Here is a 16,787-nt window from a genome sequence, read left to right on the forward strand (position 1 = left end):
TGTTCACAGGTTTTTCTTTTTTTTTTTTTTAGTTTTTTTTAAACATTCTGACCTCCATAAATTCCTCTCCTAGGATGCAGGCTGCTTTTGAAGATGCTTATAGCACCACGATACGATACCAAGTCCTGGGCTGGTATAGCTGTGGACACCATGAGACAAGCTCTTTGCCCTGAAGGTGAACGCAACAGGCACTCTGCTGTCAGCGCTGTATCTTGCCTTTCCATATCATGTTGTTGTTTGTGCACTTTCATACTTCTTCTTCCCTCACTGCTTAGTGAGCTCAGCTTTCCCCAGACTTGTCCTTGGCTTTCTCATTTGATTGTTTCTGAGCTCTGCCCTAGCTCCCTTCCTCGGTGTGGCCGCTGTTCCTCGTGTTTGGCCATCTGTGTGCTTCTGGAAATTGTCTTTTCATAGCTTTTGTCCATTTTCCGCTGGCTTGTCTTCTTCAATGCTTCACAGGCATTTTTACACAGTAAGGATATGAGTCATTGGGAATAGCAGTAATAATAGTAGATAAAGCAAGCTGAATGCTACTCTGTGCCAGGCTCTTTGCTAAGCACCTTACACGCTGCACTGAATTTTCATTCTCATTTAAGAAACCGAGTCACAGAGAGGCAAGGCTGGCTAGTTCTCTTTCCAAAGGCAAAAGAAAAAAAAAAAAAAGCTACTTATAACATTCAATGACTCAATAAGCATTTCTAGTGGAAACACATTCACATTCTAGCAGGCTGGCTTCCAGGCCAGTGCTCCAAATGTGTACTTAAGACTACTAAGGACCCCCTAGGCCTCCCACATGCCTTTTACACCCTTCTTCTGAGGTCTTTTCAGGGTGACAGCTTCCCTTTGAAATCCATAGCATACATTTTAAGGCTAATTGTATCTATTTTCAGGAATTCAGTTGTCCTAACACATAGATGACAGGCTTCCCAGGTGGCTCAGTGGTAAAGAATTCCCTTCCAGTGCAGACGTTGCAGAAGACACAGGATTGATACATGGGACGGGAAGATCCCCTGGAGGAGGATATGGCAACCTACTCCAGTATTCTTGCATGGAGAATTCCATGGACAGAGGAGCCTGGCGGGCTACAGTCCATGGGGTACAAAGAGTCAGACATGACTGAGTGACTGACACGTGGATGATACCCAAATCAAAACACCAGTGTCCACCCTTCTAGGTCCATGTATCTGTCTTCCAATGTCTCCTTCCAAAAATTCATCAGGAACTTAAAATTGAAGTGGCAGTAAATCAGATCCCTAAGTTAAAGGGTGGTCTCAAAGACCAATGAGGTTGCAAGGGCTTGGGCTCCAGAAAACCCAAGATTTGAATTTAGACTCATGGCCCAGGGGCTCATGACAGTAGCACATAAGGCCTAAAGTCATCTACACAATGAGAATAGTAATAATATCGACTTTGCTAGGCAACGGCGGGGAATGACTCAAGCAAAAGTCAAGCGAAAGTGAAAGTCATTCAGTCTGTCCAACTCTTTGTGACCCCATGGACTGTATAGTCCATGTAATTCTCCAGGCCAGAATACTGGAGTGGGTAGCCTTTCCCTTCTCCGGGGGATCTTCCCAACCCAGGGATCGAATCCAGGTCTCCCTTACTGCAGGCAGATTCTTTACCAGCTGAGCCACAATATTTCTGGGCATGGAACAACAAATGTTAGCTTCCCCCACCCCCCCCCCCCCCCAAGACCTGTTCTTCCTCCTGGTTTCTGCATTGCATGGGGCACCCAGTCCTTCAATATGGTAACTATCGGTCCTCGAAATGGCTAGAGCCCAACCTCCCGAGTGGCTTCAGGTCAAACTCTGGTTCTACCAGTTTCCTGCTGTCAAATTAATTCTCCAAGGTTCAGCGTACTCAGGCGTGAAATGGACTAATGAGGGTAGCCAAGTGTGGGATTTGGGGGAGATTAAATGTTCCAGTCCATGGAAACTGCTTGCCACACAGTAAGTGTTGAGTACCTACTACGTGCCAGGCATATTCTAGGCACTGATGACCCAGCGGTGTACCGACCAGAGAACTTGTACACGGCCAGATGCTGTGTATTCCATTTGCGATCTGCTCAGCAGGAAATTCTTTGTAATTTTCCACGCGACTGCCTTTTTTTCTTGTTCTTACTTTTTAAACTTTGCGCTGGTCCCCACATGCTTTTTATTTCTCTACGGTCCTAGACGAGTGTAAGAAAGGTTTTGAGAATCAGGTGCCCATGTCCGCGATCTGGCCGACGCCAACAAGTCTGCGGATCAGAACATCACCCAGGGGTCTCTGCTTGGGGCTCCTAGAGAAGGGGTGGGCGGAGGAAGATGCCAGGGGCTTGCGAGCGCGGCCAAAACGTCTCGAGACGACCCCAACCTCTAGATCTGCTCGGTACCAACCACCACGGTTCCGGAGGGGCCCGGCCTCCTGGGCCTCGCTCCGGGGCCCCCGCCTAAAGGAGGAAGAGGAGGAGACGCCGAGGCCGGATCCTCGCCGCGGCCCGGGGAGACGCGGCGCCAGACCCTCGCCTGCGAGCGCTCCCCCGCCCGGCCTCACCGCACTCCAGCTCGGCCCCGCCCCCGCCTCCCGGCCCCCGCGGCCCGCCAGTCCCCCAGCCTCCAGGCCACAGCAGCTCGGCCCCGCCCCTCAAAGGTTCGGCTCCGCCCCCTGCTTTTTCCACCGAGCGCAGGCCCCGCCCTAAGACGTGACCACGCCCACCAACCAATCTCACCCCGCCTCCGCCTTTTGACCACTCTCTAGGCCCCGCCCCCTCCGAGCTTGCCCCGCCCCCTGCCTGTCCGTACCCCGCCCCGCCTCCCGGCCCCCGCCGCTCGCCCCTCCCCCAGGCCCCAGGCCACATCCGCTCGGCTCCGCCCTCTGCTTCTTTCAGCCCCACGCCCTCCTCTCCGCCCCACGCCCTCCTCTCCACCGCCCCAGGCAGGCCCCGCCCCCCGCCATGACCACGCCCACCACTCATTCCCACCCCGCTCCCGCCTTTTGGCCGCTTTCTGGGCCCCGCCCCCTCCGAGCTCTCCCCGCCCCCCGCCCGCCCGCGCTCCGCCCCTGGCTCCGGGAGGCCCGGGCTAGGACCCGGTCGCCTACTGGTCCTGGGCGTCGTCCCACCACTGTCTCTCCAGGGCGCTCGGCTCAGTCTCTGTCTCCTACCGCCCAAGGCGCCTCGCTCCGGCGCAGGACCACCCTTCCCCCGCGATCCCGCTCCAAGACCCCGCCGTCTTGACCCCGCCCGGGCCAGGAGACACCCCCGCCCCACCACTGCTGCCCGCTCCCTGGTCCCCGCCTCCCGCGCTCCGCCTCGCGCGCCCCGCGCCCCGCCTCGCACGCCCCGCCCCGGAGCGGGGACCACCCTCAGCCCTCCCAGGCGGGGGCCGAGAGCTCCCAGCACTCTCGGCGGTCCCGGCAACTCGCTGCTTCCGCGCGGTGGTTCCCGCGGATCGGCGCGCGGTGCCGGCCCGGGCGCGCTCCCAGACCGCGGGGAGAACCGCAGGAGCCCGCGGGACGCAATGCGAGCCAGGTAGGCAGGCTGCGCGCCCGGGCCGGCCCCTGCGGGCGGCTCCAGCCCCGTGCCCGGCCGCGCTCCCGCGGCGCCTTCTGGGGCTCGGCGGCTTTGCGCGCCTCGCGGGTGCCGATCGTTATCCCCCGCCGCCCGAGTTCGGGGATCCGGGGGTGCCCGGGCGCGGCTGGCGCCGGACGGCTTCGTGAAGCCTTGCGCGCCCCTCGTGCTCCCCGGGGACTCCGTCACCTCGGCGCAGGCTGGCCTGGCTCGGGGTTCCAGGAACCGAGCCGCACTTACGGCCCCCGCGTGAGCCCGGCAGATCCCCCTTCCCTGGTCCTAGCGAGGCCGGCCCTGAGAGGTGACCCTCCTCGGCGACTGTTCGCGTCCTCGGGGCGCTCGGCTCGGGGGGCCGTGGGTGCTCCGAGGTCTGGAGGCGCAGGGGCTTTCTCTGGCGCGGGTCCCGGTCGAAGGGAAGGGCGCTCAGTCCGGGGTTAAACTTATGACAATGCGTGTTTCAACTTCTTCCGAGACCCCCTCATTTTAGGATGGAAATGAGAATCCCGATTTCTGGCTTCGCCGTCCGGTGACCCACAGCCGCGAGGTGACAGCAGCGGCGGCGGCGGAGGCGGCGGGCGGGCGGGCGGGGAAGACTGGCGGAGACGCACGTTGCTAAGTGGTGTTTCGCGGGAAGCCGGCTCCGCGATGCGTATTGGTGGTCTGTAGGACCCTATCCCTGGAGGCCGGCGGCTCCCAGCCCCGGTCGGCCGGGTAGCGAGGGGACCAGGCCGCTCTGGCCCTTCTCCCGGGGGTGCTGGACGGCCCCCGGTGCCCCCAGGGGGACGGCGGCCGGGCTTCCTGCGTGCGGAGAGGCCGGTGGAGCCTTACCGGTCAATGCGATTCAAAAAGGGAACCCGGGCAGGATGTTATCCGCGGTTTTCTTTCCATGTTAGTGCAACTAGATCGGTACTGTGTGCTTTATTAGTAGTAAGAAGTTCACACATAACTTTTGTTCGGATCACAGAAACACTATTTTCTGGGTGGAAAGCACAGAAATATAAACAGTAAAACAGAAACCATCATTGATCCCACAGTTCCTACCGGCTGCAGTATTTACCTTCTTTGACATTCATATTGCACCCGCTTGCTGATCTAATCGGTGAGTTTAGACGTTGAACCTCTCTTGACTAAATGAAAGCAATCCCTTTGTGAAGCTCTCCCCCTCCCCTCCTTTTAAACCTGATTGTCTCTGAGCACCAAAGTTTGGGTCTCTGGACCTGGCTGCCTTCTCAGGCCCCGGGGGTCCCCTTTGTAGTGGGTGGTGTTTTCCATGCCTTCTGCAGGCCAGAGATGGAGAGAGAAGCCGGCAGTCAGCTAGACCACTGGCTCAGAGGAGATTGGCTGTGGTTTGGGTTCCTTGCCTTGTAAAAATGAAGGTAATGATTCTCAATCTGCTTCTCAGGGGCACCATAAAAATTAATGGGTGGTTTGCAAAGCATTTCGACATCCTTGCATCGACAGCGGCTGTACTTTGAGGGGCTAGGAAGCATTTCATTCGTGTCCTTTGCTTTCGTCATCAAATAAAACAGTCTACCTCCCACCTGGTCATCCCGACTAGGAGACGGGAGTGTCCAGTGGAGTCTGGAGAAGGTTCCCGGCTCCCTGCTCAGCACTGGCTTTCCAGGCCGAGTCCCTCAGGAAATGGGTCGTGGGAGGCTTGGAAGGAGACAGAACCCCCTTATCCGTCTCCCCTATCTGCTTTATGCACATGGGCAGATGCCCAGAGTGTAAGGGGGCTTTGGCATTAAAGCCCCAGGGTTCATAGGCCTGATGCCGAGGCCACGCTGATCTGAGAGGGAGCAGTTAGTTCTGGGAGAAGGACTCAGACAGTGAAAACCCTGGCTTCCTAGGCATTTGTTTTACGGCACTCTTGTTTACCAGATGAACAATGACCCGCTCAGATCTGTGGTGCCTGAGAAGCTCCTGTGAGCTTTAATTTTTTTCCTGTTGTCCCAAGACTCTGGCACCATGCTTTAAGGAGCCTTTGAAAGCAATTGGGAGGGACTTGGATCATTTGTTAATTTCAGATACTAAAAGCTGGAGCCGGAGCCATCTGAGGTGCCACACAGGTTGCCTTTTGTTCCCCTGGCAAAGCAGCCGTGACGGAAGCGCCTCTCTGTGTAGCAGGTCTGGAGGGTTCCAGTTTGTCATTTGATAGTTTCATTTTTTTTTAAATTGTCACTCCCACCAGCACTTTGTTCTGCCCAAGGGCTAGGAGCTGAGCACAGTCCAGACACAGGGGGCTTTCCGGAAGGACCCAGAAAGTGGGCTGGACGAGTTACTGATAAGTATCCTTCCAGGCTCCTGGGCTCTTAGTGTTGTGCCCGGAATGTTCTCTGAGTTAGGAGGAAGGGGGAGTCCTGGATTTTCTCCTGGGCTGTTTGCTAACTCAATTTCTAGTCACCCAGCGGCCTGGAATTGTTTCCCTGCAGGCTGCTTCAACAGACTTTTTTCTCATTCTAGTGGTACTGGTGTGATAATAAGATATGCTAATAGGAACGAGGTTGACGCCCCTGGGTCCTGGGAGGCCGCTCCCATGTTTAAATCCTGGCTTCCGGGCCAGTTAAGTGTGGGATGTGTGCGCTTCCTTCTTGCAAGGCAGGAGGCCACCTGGCTTCCCTCAGCTTCTTAGGCGAGCCCTTGGCCCGAACAAGGTTAGAAGCCACTTCACTGGGCCCTGGCTGACCTTACCCCAGCTGGGGGCAAACCACCGTGGCTCCCTGTTTGAGGAAACAGGCTTGTGTGTGCCTTGTGGGGTTGGGGCCAGCCACGTGGGTTTTCTTTAGCTTGGTTCTTTTCAAATTCAACACCTGAATTGGGCCACGTTGCAATTTTTCTTCTGAGAATTGGAGTCAGTCCCCTGAGATGTGTTTCCTAAGGCCCTGGAGATGAGCACTGGGACTGCTTTGTCCTGAGGGCACCGCCTGACAGCCAGGAACTGGGCAGCTAAATAGACTTTACCCTGACCTCAGGGCCAGGAGGGGAGCCCGGAGCAGTCCAGTGTTGACACTCAGCTTTCTGCAAGCTGGATCCTGCCTCCCCGCTGCTTGCATAATAGAAGCCCCACATTCTGCCTTCACCCTCCAGGGAGAGAGTGACAGAAAAAATAATTCAGCAAGCCCCTAAACACCCAACTACTTACCAGGGTCTTCCAGGAAGCCTGAGCCTGCTTCTCCATGGGCCCTGCGGGCATCGTGTGTTACTGGACAGCATCTGATGCATTCAGGACCAGAGTCTGGGGGAAGGATGTTGACACAAGAGTGTGTGATGTGATTCTACGAAGGGTGAAATTCTTTACAGTTCATCACTGCCTCCCATCTGCCAAGTGTACAAAATATCTTCCCAAACCACTGGTAAGCAAATATGGACTTGTAAGTTGAGATTTGGGGTGTTGTAATGTGGATCCTTTGGGCTTCCCAGATGGCATGGTGGTAAAGAATCTGCCTGCCAATGCAGGAGACACAGGTTCGATCCCTGGGTGCCACCTCTGGGTCAGGAAGATTCCCCTGGAGGAGGAAACGGCAACCCACTCCAATATTCTCACCTGGGAGATTGCGTGGACAGAGAAGCCTGGCAAGCTACAGTCCATGGGATCACAGAGTCGGACACACCTGAGCACAAAACGGGGATTGCTTGCTAAGGGTTTGTGATGGACCTGATCCAGCATGCAGACTTTAAAATCCTCACAAAAACTGTGAGGGTTTCCCTTTTACAGGAAAACTACCAGAACTGAAGTCGCTCCTCCAGCCTTATTGTCCAGTAAATACTCGAGCTGGGATTTAAACCCATACCTGCCTGAACCCAGAGCTCTTCATCACATCTCCCCGTGTGCCTAAATGAAAGAAACAAGTCACACCTTCGGGAACGTGAAGACACAGGCATGGAAATAGCAGAGTGCCTACCGCCTTTAGACAGTGATAACAAAAAGGTGGTGAAATCTTCAAAACCTGAGAAATCTTTGCAGCCTAAATGGAAGGCAATCCGTTTGCACCTTTGTCCCCCAGAGGGCCATGACCTTGCACCCTATCTACAAGGTAAAGTTTGAGGTATTTGGAAGATGGTGATTTTGAAGTTGGGGACAGCTCAGAATCTGCTCTGAAGTTTGTCCTTGTACCATGAAAAGAGGGTATTCTGGGCAGATGGGGTCACTAGAATAAGATTAAGATTATAGGAAGGCTGTTGAATAAATGTAAGATAAGTTCCACCTTCCACTGTACAATCAAATAAAGGAGACACTAATGAGATTAGTCTTATCTGCTCCATGAAGCCTCGTCTTCAGGGAACTCTGAGCTGATGCCTGGTAGTCCAGCTCTTCTGAACCAATTGAAAAGAATCCTTTCCGTGAAAGAGTTTTTGTGGTTCCAAATTCTTATTAAATCACCTTCTCCAGTCTCCCGCCCCTTCCCTGTTCTCCCAGCCTGCTTCACTGAGGAAAACGCTGCCCCATTCTCATGAAACAGGGAAGCTTGCTAAGGTCTGCAGGCATAAAAGGAATTTAAATGTTTCCTTGGTCTCTGAGCCTGAAGTGTGCTGGTCAACCTGCTCTCAGGGGAAAAACAAAGAGCCTTGATGCGAACATCTGCCAGCTGCCCTCGTGTACATCCTGCCCCCATGGCTGAGTTCAAGCTGCCAGTTGGGTCTGGCAATATTATTATGAAGTATCTGAAGATCTGTGTAGCCAGGAAGAGTGGGCTCCAGCTTGCCTTTCATTGCACTGAGCTCACCAGCCCAGCCCCCTTGTAGAACGGGTGAAATGGTTGCCTGGCTTCTGCTTGGACCATGGCTGCCCGGGAGCTGTATGTTCTGAAAGGATTTGGATGTCGCTCAGTAGCCTAATTTGGCCAGCAAGAGCTGAGTGCTTCTAAACTCAAGGCTCCTATGTGTATGCGTGTGCACACAGTCATGTCCCTGTGGACTGTAGCCTACCAGGCTCCTCTGTCCACGGCAGTTCTCCAGGCAAGAATACTGGAGTGGGTTGCCATTTCCAGGGGATCTTCCTGACCCAGGGATCAAACCCACATCTCCTCCACTGGCAGGCAGATTCTTCACCTCTAGTGCCACCTGGGAAACTTTAAAAGCTCCCCAGTGGAATCAGCTGGAGAAGACAATGGCACCCCACTCCAGTACTCTTGCCTGGAAAATCCCATGGACGGAGGATCCTGGTGGGCTGCAGTCCGTGGGGTCGGACACGACTGAGCGCCTTCACTTTCACTTCCCACTTTCATGCATTGGAGAAGGAAATGGCAACCCACTCCAGTGTTCTTGCCTGGAGAATCCCAGGGATGGCGGAGCCTGGTGGACTGCCATCTATGGGGTCGCACAGAGTCAAAACGACTGAAGTGACTTAGCAGCAGCAGCAGTGGAATCAGCAGTCTGATGTGTGTCCAGGGTTGAACTCCACCGAGGTAGGGAATTTGTATAAGAAGGAAACTAGGGACTAGGAGTGGTCAACTCTGTTTTTGAAGCCAAGGAGTTGAACCGTGTGGAGTAAGGGAGACAGAGCTGGCATCCACAGGGCCTTCCTAGGATCGTACGAGGGGAGAAGGGAGAAACTCGATGGCTGAGGGCCCTTTAAGAGTCTGAGCTTGGTTGCACATAAGCTGATTACTTTTTCGCTATCATAATTAGCAGTCAAATTATTTAAAATGTAAGTGCTTCCTTGAGAGGCAGCAAGCGCGTGGGAAGGAGATGGGCTGAGCCAGGCTTGTGAGCAGCTTGGGACCAGGAAGGGGCCACCAGGCCTGAGACGCAGGCTCAAGGAGGCATCTGTCTCGTGTGATACACACGCAGGGTCAGGGAGCGGCTGTGTGAGAGGGGCTGGCTGGAGGCTCACTTCCTTAGAGTCGAACCATCACCCTGGAAGAGCTCACTGCAGGCTTGAGTGGGGAGCAGGCCTGGGAGCACCCCTCTCAGTCACTCCATGATGACAAGGCACCCAGGAGGAGGTTGGGATGTGGAGGAAGGGGTCTGGGAGCCCAGCACAAACAGGATAATTCTGGGTCATGAATGATCAGAGAAGTAACACCTGGAAGACCAGGGGCCCCTGGTTTGGTTTGTTAGGACCATGTGATTGTGCTCCTGAGGAAGATTCTAGAAAACCAAGGACGAGACATGTAGCCCACGGACACTGAGTGTTAGTGTCATTTGAGGATGTCAAGGCAGGAAGGACTTGGAATTATGTCAGAGGGGCTGGGATGCTGAGGCTGTGGAGGCCTGGTGGGGGCGCTGAAGGGAGGCGGGTAGGACCAGCACAGAGTGATGGAGGTCCAATGAGGGGGTGAGTGGCCCCGGGGACTGTGAGGGCAAGAGGTGGGTGTGAGAGGTTGTCATGGGGACTAACTCTTTAAAAGACTCCCCCTCTCCCCCTCCTCCATGCCTTTTCATGTTGTACATCTGCAGCTTGTTTTTACCAGCCTTTTTTGGGGTAAGGGGGACTGTCCTCATTTGTCTCCAGGACCCTGCTCCCTGAGTCTCCTCAGGGAAGCCTTTTCTGACTGCTGAGGTCAGGAGCTGACCACTGCTTCTTTGCTGTCATCCCCCTGGGCGGGGCTCTGCTGGACAAGGGGCTGCACTTTCTTTTTCTTCGCATCCTTGCTGTACAGACAGCGCATCCTGTGAACCAGGAGGGAGCAGGGTGGAGGCCAGGGCAGTGATTGCCCTATAACCACGAAGCAGCGATACTGATGGTCTCTTCTTATCTTCACAGCTAAAAATTATACCAGAGGAGGAAAGCAATTCCTATGAATAATAATCAACTGACTTGAAATGCTGCCCGGCAGTCCCTTCACAGCTCTGCCCTTTGCCGTCTCACTTACCCCAACTTCCTGCCTTTGTTTACCTGTTCGTGCTATCACCCTTTTGGAAAGGATTTTAATTTTTATAACTTTAGGATACAGGAAGGTACAGCTCTTCCTCGACTTCAGATGAGGTTATGTACTGATAAATCCATTGTATGCCGAACATATTGAAAATGCATTTAATACATCTAAGCTCCCCAGAGTCGTAGCTTAATCTTCCCTAACTTCAGCATGCTCTGAACACTGTTAGCCCACAGTTGGGCAGAGTCATCAAACACAAAGTCTGTTGGGTAATGAAGTGTTGAATAGCTCACATAATTGATTGAATATTGTACTGAAAATGAAAGACAGAATGATTGGGTGCAGAATAGTTTTGTGTCTGTTCTTGGCCCCAGTGGTCACACTCTGCCCTGCCCAGCATCACTGAAGAGTGTGAGACCCACATACACTAGCCTCAGAACAGAGCGGAATTGAAAATCTGAAGTCCTGTTTCTACTGAGTACATGTTGCTTTCACAGTCTGGTAAAGTCAAGAGATGTAAGTCAGGTGCGCACGCCTGTGCTTAGTCACTGAGTCACATCAGACTCTTTGGGATCATAATCTGTAGCCTGCCAGGCTCCTCTATCCATGGGATTTCCCAGCGAGAATACTGGAGGGGGTTGCCATTCCCTTCTCCAGGGGATCTTCCCAACCCAGGGATCAACTCCCATCTCCTGCACTGGTAGGCAGATTCTTTACCACTGAGCCAGCTTGTTGTTCAGTCACTAAGTCGTGTCTGACTCTTTGCAATCCCATGGACTGAAGCCTGCCAGGCTGCCCTGTCCTTCACCATCTCCCGGAGTTTGCTCACACTTATGTCCAGTGAGTCGGTAATAACATCCAATAAGTCAGGGACCATCTGTAAATGGAATATGTGAAAAATGCAGCTTCGTTTAAACATTCGAAAGTTACCCTGAGAATCATTGTTTTGACAAGTGGTGTCAGATGTTTGTTGTGTGTCCCTTAGAGAAGTGGAAAATAAAACCTCGTGTTTGAATTTAACTGGGGATGATAGCTGGAGTCACTGTTCTTCATATAACAATTCATGTCAAGCTCTGGGCCAGGCCTGTGAGCCAGGGCCTCTCAAAGCAGCAGGTGGTGGTGATGGAAATGGTAGAAAGAGTCAGCTGCTATGGTCCGCTCTCCCTTTCCCTCGCTGTCATCCTGGCCCAAATCTCCTCTGGCAGAAGTTGTGGGTTTTTTCACCCTTGTGGCTTCAGAAATCAGTGTTTACGACATCTTAAGGAGGGAAACTTTATTCTGGTTTTGCGCTGGTCCGCAGCCATTAGGCTATTTCACCTTTCTGTCCTGGATTAGGAGACCGAAGTTTCACATTTTGATCACATGTTTCTTTTCGGTCAGCCAAATATGAAACAGTCTGATTTGCACAACTGAAAGTCATCAGGGGAGATTCAGAAATTAAGTGACTGACCATCCATCATGTTCTTCTAAACACTGTTTTTTGTACCTGAGGCCATTGTCAGGGCAAACTGGAATGTTACAAGTTCCTTTTCTCAGGCGTGTCTCCAGTGGTCTTTGTTGAGATCTATTTTATCCTGGGTGATGTCATGAGCTTCCAAATCCCACACACCTGTCTGTGTTTGCATCTTTGACTTCTGTTTGCTTCTGGCTTTGACCTTGGCTTTGACCTTCGACTTCTTTGAAGCTAGGCTTTCTTACCTGTAAAGCGGTGTTGGTGCCACTTAACTTCCCTGGCTGGAAGATTTTCATGTGGAGAAATGGACCTTACTGCATCACCCTCTTTTGTGCTTTGAGCCCTGTAGCTGTCCTGGGGAGGTTTTCATGACTGTGGCCTTTGGGGTCTTGTGCACACTTGCAGATTTTTTTTTAAATGTTAAGTAGAGATTTTGTGTGATGCCTCACCATCTGAATTAAACAGGAGTGCAGGGGTTTGATATTATTTAGATATTCAGTCTGATGTTTAAAGAATGTGTTTCCATTGTAAGTATTGATATTTAAAGATAATGGTAAGTGGCTAAGGATTAGAATCCCCAGTCTTTGCTCTGTCTCTGAAATTCCTGGTGCAGGAAGAGAGGTGAGGGATGGGGTCAGCAAGTTTCACTCCAGTCTGAAACCTGGAGTGGAGAATGGTCCTGGCTTGTAGACTGGGGGCCCCAGCAGCCAGTGGCTGCTCTGTGCCTCTTGCAAGAAGGCCTGACATGTCCTCGCTACCTTGGGGGATCAGGGAGGGAGGTGAAGCATCTAGTGTTCAACAGACATCTTTTCTAGATATATGAATTGTTTCGGGAAGAGTCTTTTGTGATTTTTCATTCTTAAAAAAACTGTGTCCACTTAAGGTTTTTTTTCGCTTCCTCAAGTAATTATGTGTTCATTTTAGAAACAGTGTGTGTGTGTGTGTGTGTGTGTGTGTGTGTGTTTTAGTCACTTGATTGTGTCAAACTCTTTTGGAGTCCATACACTATACTTCAGCAGGCTCCTCGGACCATGAGATTTCCCAGGTAAGAATTCTGGAGTGAGTTGCCATTCTGTTTTCCAAGGGATCTTGCCGACCCAGAGATCGAACCTGGGTCTCCTGCATTGCAGGCAGATTCTTTACCATCTGAGCCATCATGGAGCCCCTTTAGAAACATTAGAAAATGCAAGAGAAGAAAAAAGTTCACAGTGGAATTCTGCCACTCAGGGTAACTGCTCTGGGCATTTTTGTGTTTTTCAGGTAATTTCACATGTAAACCTGCTGCTGCTAAGTCGCTTCAGTCGTGTCGACTCTGTGCGACCCCATAGATGGCAGCCCACCAGACTCCCCCGTCCCTGGGATTCTCCAGGCAAGAACACTGGAGTGGGTTGGCATTTCCTTCTCCAGTGCATGAAAGTGGGAAGTGAAAGTGAAGTTGCTCAGTCATGTCTGACCCTCAGCAACCCCATGGACTGCAGCCTACCAGACTCCTCCGTCCATGGGATTTTCCAGGCAGGAGTATTGGAGTGGGGTGCCATCGCCTTCTCTGACATGTAAATCTAGATCCTTCCAAAAGCAACAAGATGGTGAAGTGGGAACTTGGTTTTTTGCTCACTAGATGCCTGATGCATAGTTATCCTTCAGTTAGTCCTTCCCTGTTGAATGAATACAACGCCTTTTACCAAAAAATTGTTGATATACCTTCAGATCAATAAGTAGAGATTTGCATCCTCAGTTTTACTGTCAATCTCTTAGGGGATGCACCCTCTTAACAAGTCCTTGTTCATAGACAGTTTCCAAATTATAGAAGTTACTGCAGTGAACATCTTTCGAAACATGTAAGTTTTTTCTTCCAATGATTTTCTTTTCTTTTATTCTTAACGTCTATAAAGAACTTCTAACTTTATTAATGATTGGGTGAAGGTATAATTGGAGGAGGAAACAGCAACCCACTCCAGTATTCTTGCCTGGAGAATCCCATGGACAGATGAGCCTGGTGGGCTACAGTTTATGGGGTCACAGAGTCAGACACAACTTAGCTACTGAGCACACACAAAGACATAATCGCTGCTCAGAAAAGCATGTCCAAAGGGAGTGACATCCGGGAGAGTTTCTCTATCTGTTGAGTGAAACTTGGTGAACTTTGAGATCAGTCTCAGCCTCTCTGGCACTCCTTTGCAAGGAATTGATTTCTTTTTTTTAAAAAAATTAATGTAATTATTTATTTGGCTCCACCGGGTCTTGGTTGCCGTACTCGGGATCTTGAGTTTCAGCATGTGGAACCCAGTTCCCTGACCAGGGATTGAACCCAGGTCCTCTGCATCGGGAGCCCAGATTCTTAGCCACTGGAGCACCGGGGAATTCCTGGGGAATTGATTTCTGACCGACCAGGTGCTCACTCTACCTTGTGAGTTTTGGCAGGCAGGGGCTGGGAGTGCTTATCACGGTTTTAGGGAATGTACACACATGCCAGTTTCAGAAATAGTACCATATGGGGACGTCGTGTGTCCTGAAGCCTGGGAAATGTTTCTGTTGGACATCTTCAGGGCCCTCTCCCCGCTGGGAAGGGAAGCGGCTGATGTGCATGCATTCGGCTTCCGGAGCTGCCACTTGGAGCTCCCCAGGCTCCTGTCGCTATGGACGTCAGGAGTGATCCGTGGGGCTGTCCGCGTCCCTTGGGGAGCTGTGACCTGGCGGACTGCACTTTGATCTAGCGCACGGTGATGGCGCAGACTTGATTTCTGAGACCTGTGGGTTCATTAAGGGCAGAAAGTACTTAATACCTTCCACTGATGGTAAGGCCGTAATTTTGATTTCTAGCTGCGGTCTGGCGTCACAGCACTTCTTCCTTCTGGCAGGAGGGGGAAGCTGAGTTATGGGCGGAATATTGGTTGGCCCGTGTCCTGAGCGTGGTTTGCGGGGGACCTGGCTGCCTCCTCTGTCTTGGCGCCCGGGTTCCCGTGAGTCATCGTCCACTCAGCGTAAGATGAGGCGGCACTTTTCAGGCTGCCCGGGAGGCAGGAGGACTGCTCTTTCATGCTGGTGATTTGTCCTGGCTGCCAGGCCCACCTCATGGAGTTTGAGGGGGTGGGGAGCCCCTAGATCGGGCTTGAGAGCTGGGCCCTCTTGTAACTCATGCATTTCCTCCCTCATTGTGAGCCAGATTGATGAGGGGATGGGGATGGAGGGGATGGAAAGTCCACCAGGGACAGCCTCTGTGCCGGGAATCGGCCGCCAGTGTCCCAGGAGAAGAGGTCAGGACTCCCCAGGTGTGCTGGAGGTCAGGACTGGCTCCCCAGAGAAGCTCTGCTAAGTGGGGGCCCCGAAGGAATTGAGTGGGAGCCCAACGGATACTTACGTGTGGCGGGCGGTTGGGTGAATGCCAGGGACTAATAGAGGTGCTACTTTTCTGGGAGCACGCAGAGGGGATGGGAAACGTGGGTGGCAGGCGTCTGGAAGGGTGGGTCCTTCGGGTCATCAGTCGGCTCTGAACTTTTATCTCAGGCCACCGGGAAGATGATGACAAGGAACCTGACTTGCAAGGGGTCCAGAAGCTGAGCAGATGACCATGCTTCCCCGCTCACATCCGTGATCCCCCGTAGCTACCTTGGGGTCCCCTCCTGTTGCCCCACTCTGCAACCCACGTGGGGAGCCATGCCCTTCTGACCTACTGTGAGAGTATCGTAGAATCATCCGAATGTTTAAACGACCACCCTGGACAGTTTTAAGAGTGACCTTCATTACCCAAATGACACTTGGCAACTGGGCCTGCTGTCGGATTATTGAGTCGTAGCATCTCGTGTTCCAGAAAGGAGAAGGTGTGGATCAAGATGGAGAGGCTGCCTGGATAAAACGACATGGGAGGGACCCGGTGAGACAGATCCAAGTGCCTCGCCCTGGTCAGTGGAGTCCCTGGCCGTTTCTGAGCATGGCTGTCCCCCTCAACCCCCCGCTCACCAGGCCTGGCAGTCATTCCCCTCCCACGGCCCCCTTCTCCGCCCCTCTTGAGTTGGTAGCCACAAAGTTGTGGCTTTGCTGGCCTTCCAGAAGATTTCTGTGTTTAACCCAAATTCACCTGGCTAATCCTGTGTCTACTTCTGGGGAAAAACTTCAGTCCCACCTTCTGCGCCAGTCAGACAACCCACTGTTCATCACGCTCTCGGAGTAAAGCCATTCCTTTATCAAGGTTAAAAGGGACAGAACTAAAAGCTGGACAATGATGTCATAAATACCACTTTTTTTTGGTCATTAGTGAAATTGTCAAGAAATTGGCCGCTTGCTAAATGGAGGGTCTGATGATTATTCTGGGAAGAAGCAGGGCTATTTTGATGAGCAGGAACACGCAGAGCAGAGGGTGACTCCCATGGGGACTGGGTGTTGGAAGGTTGTTAGTAACAGGTGCACAAGGCATTCAGGACAAAGTGTTGATTTATGGCTTAGCAGACCACTGTAAATTAGGCATTATGGGAAAATCTTGAGCGAGTGTGACTTTGAATATGTCAGGTTGCTTGCGGTTGTCCTTTGCCTTCAGGTTTTACTGCTGGGAATTGCAAATAGACAGCTCCGTAGAGCTTGCACACCAGGCTAGCAGGAGTGTACAGAAGTGGTTTGGGCGTGAAAACTGATGGGCCGGTCTGGGGTGGTCATCTCCCCATTCACCTAAAACCCCCTTCGTTGTCCTTAACAAAAAGAGTATACTGTAAATTTAACATGTTTGGGGGAGAAAGAGGAGAAAAGGCAGCTAATATTTGTCAAACAGATAGAGGCATTCAGTATAACAGGTGCCCTCACTTTTAATATATAAGATCCTTCTAAAAGCCAGTGGATTTCCCTGGTGGCTCAGATGGTAAAGCGTCTGTCTGCAATGCAGGAGATCTGAGTTCAATCCCTGGGTTGGGAAGATCCCCTGGAGAAGGAAATGGCAACCCACTCCAGTACTCTTGCCTGGAAAATTCCATGGATGCAG

General features: G+C 52.3%; 1 protein-coding gene across 2 annotated transcripts in view; it reads left to right on the forward strand.

Annotated features, from left to right (window-relative positions):
- Positions 1-3,385: 3,385 nt before the first annotated feature.
- Positions 3,386-16,787, forward strand: part of SH3BP4 (SH3 domain binding protein 4) — a 99,412-nt gene continuing 86,010 nt past the window's right edge. The window contains exon 1 of one of the 2 annotated variants that reach the window (XM_052636983.1): positions 3,386-3,511. The gene's annotated coding sequence lies outside the window, so the exon portion shown is untranslated. The remainder of the gene's footprint in view (positions 3,512-16,787) is intronic. The other variant, XM_052636984.1, reaches the window with a different exon arrangement.

This window comes from Budorcas taxicolor, chromosome 3 (genome assembly GCF_023091745.1).
Source record: "Budorcas taxicolor isolate Tak-1 chromosome 3, Takin1.1, whole genome shotgun sequence".
NCBI lineage: Eukaryota > Metazoa > Chordata > Mammalia > Artiodactyla > Bovidae > Budorcas > Budorcas taxicolor.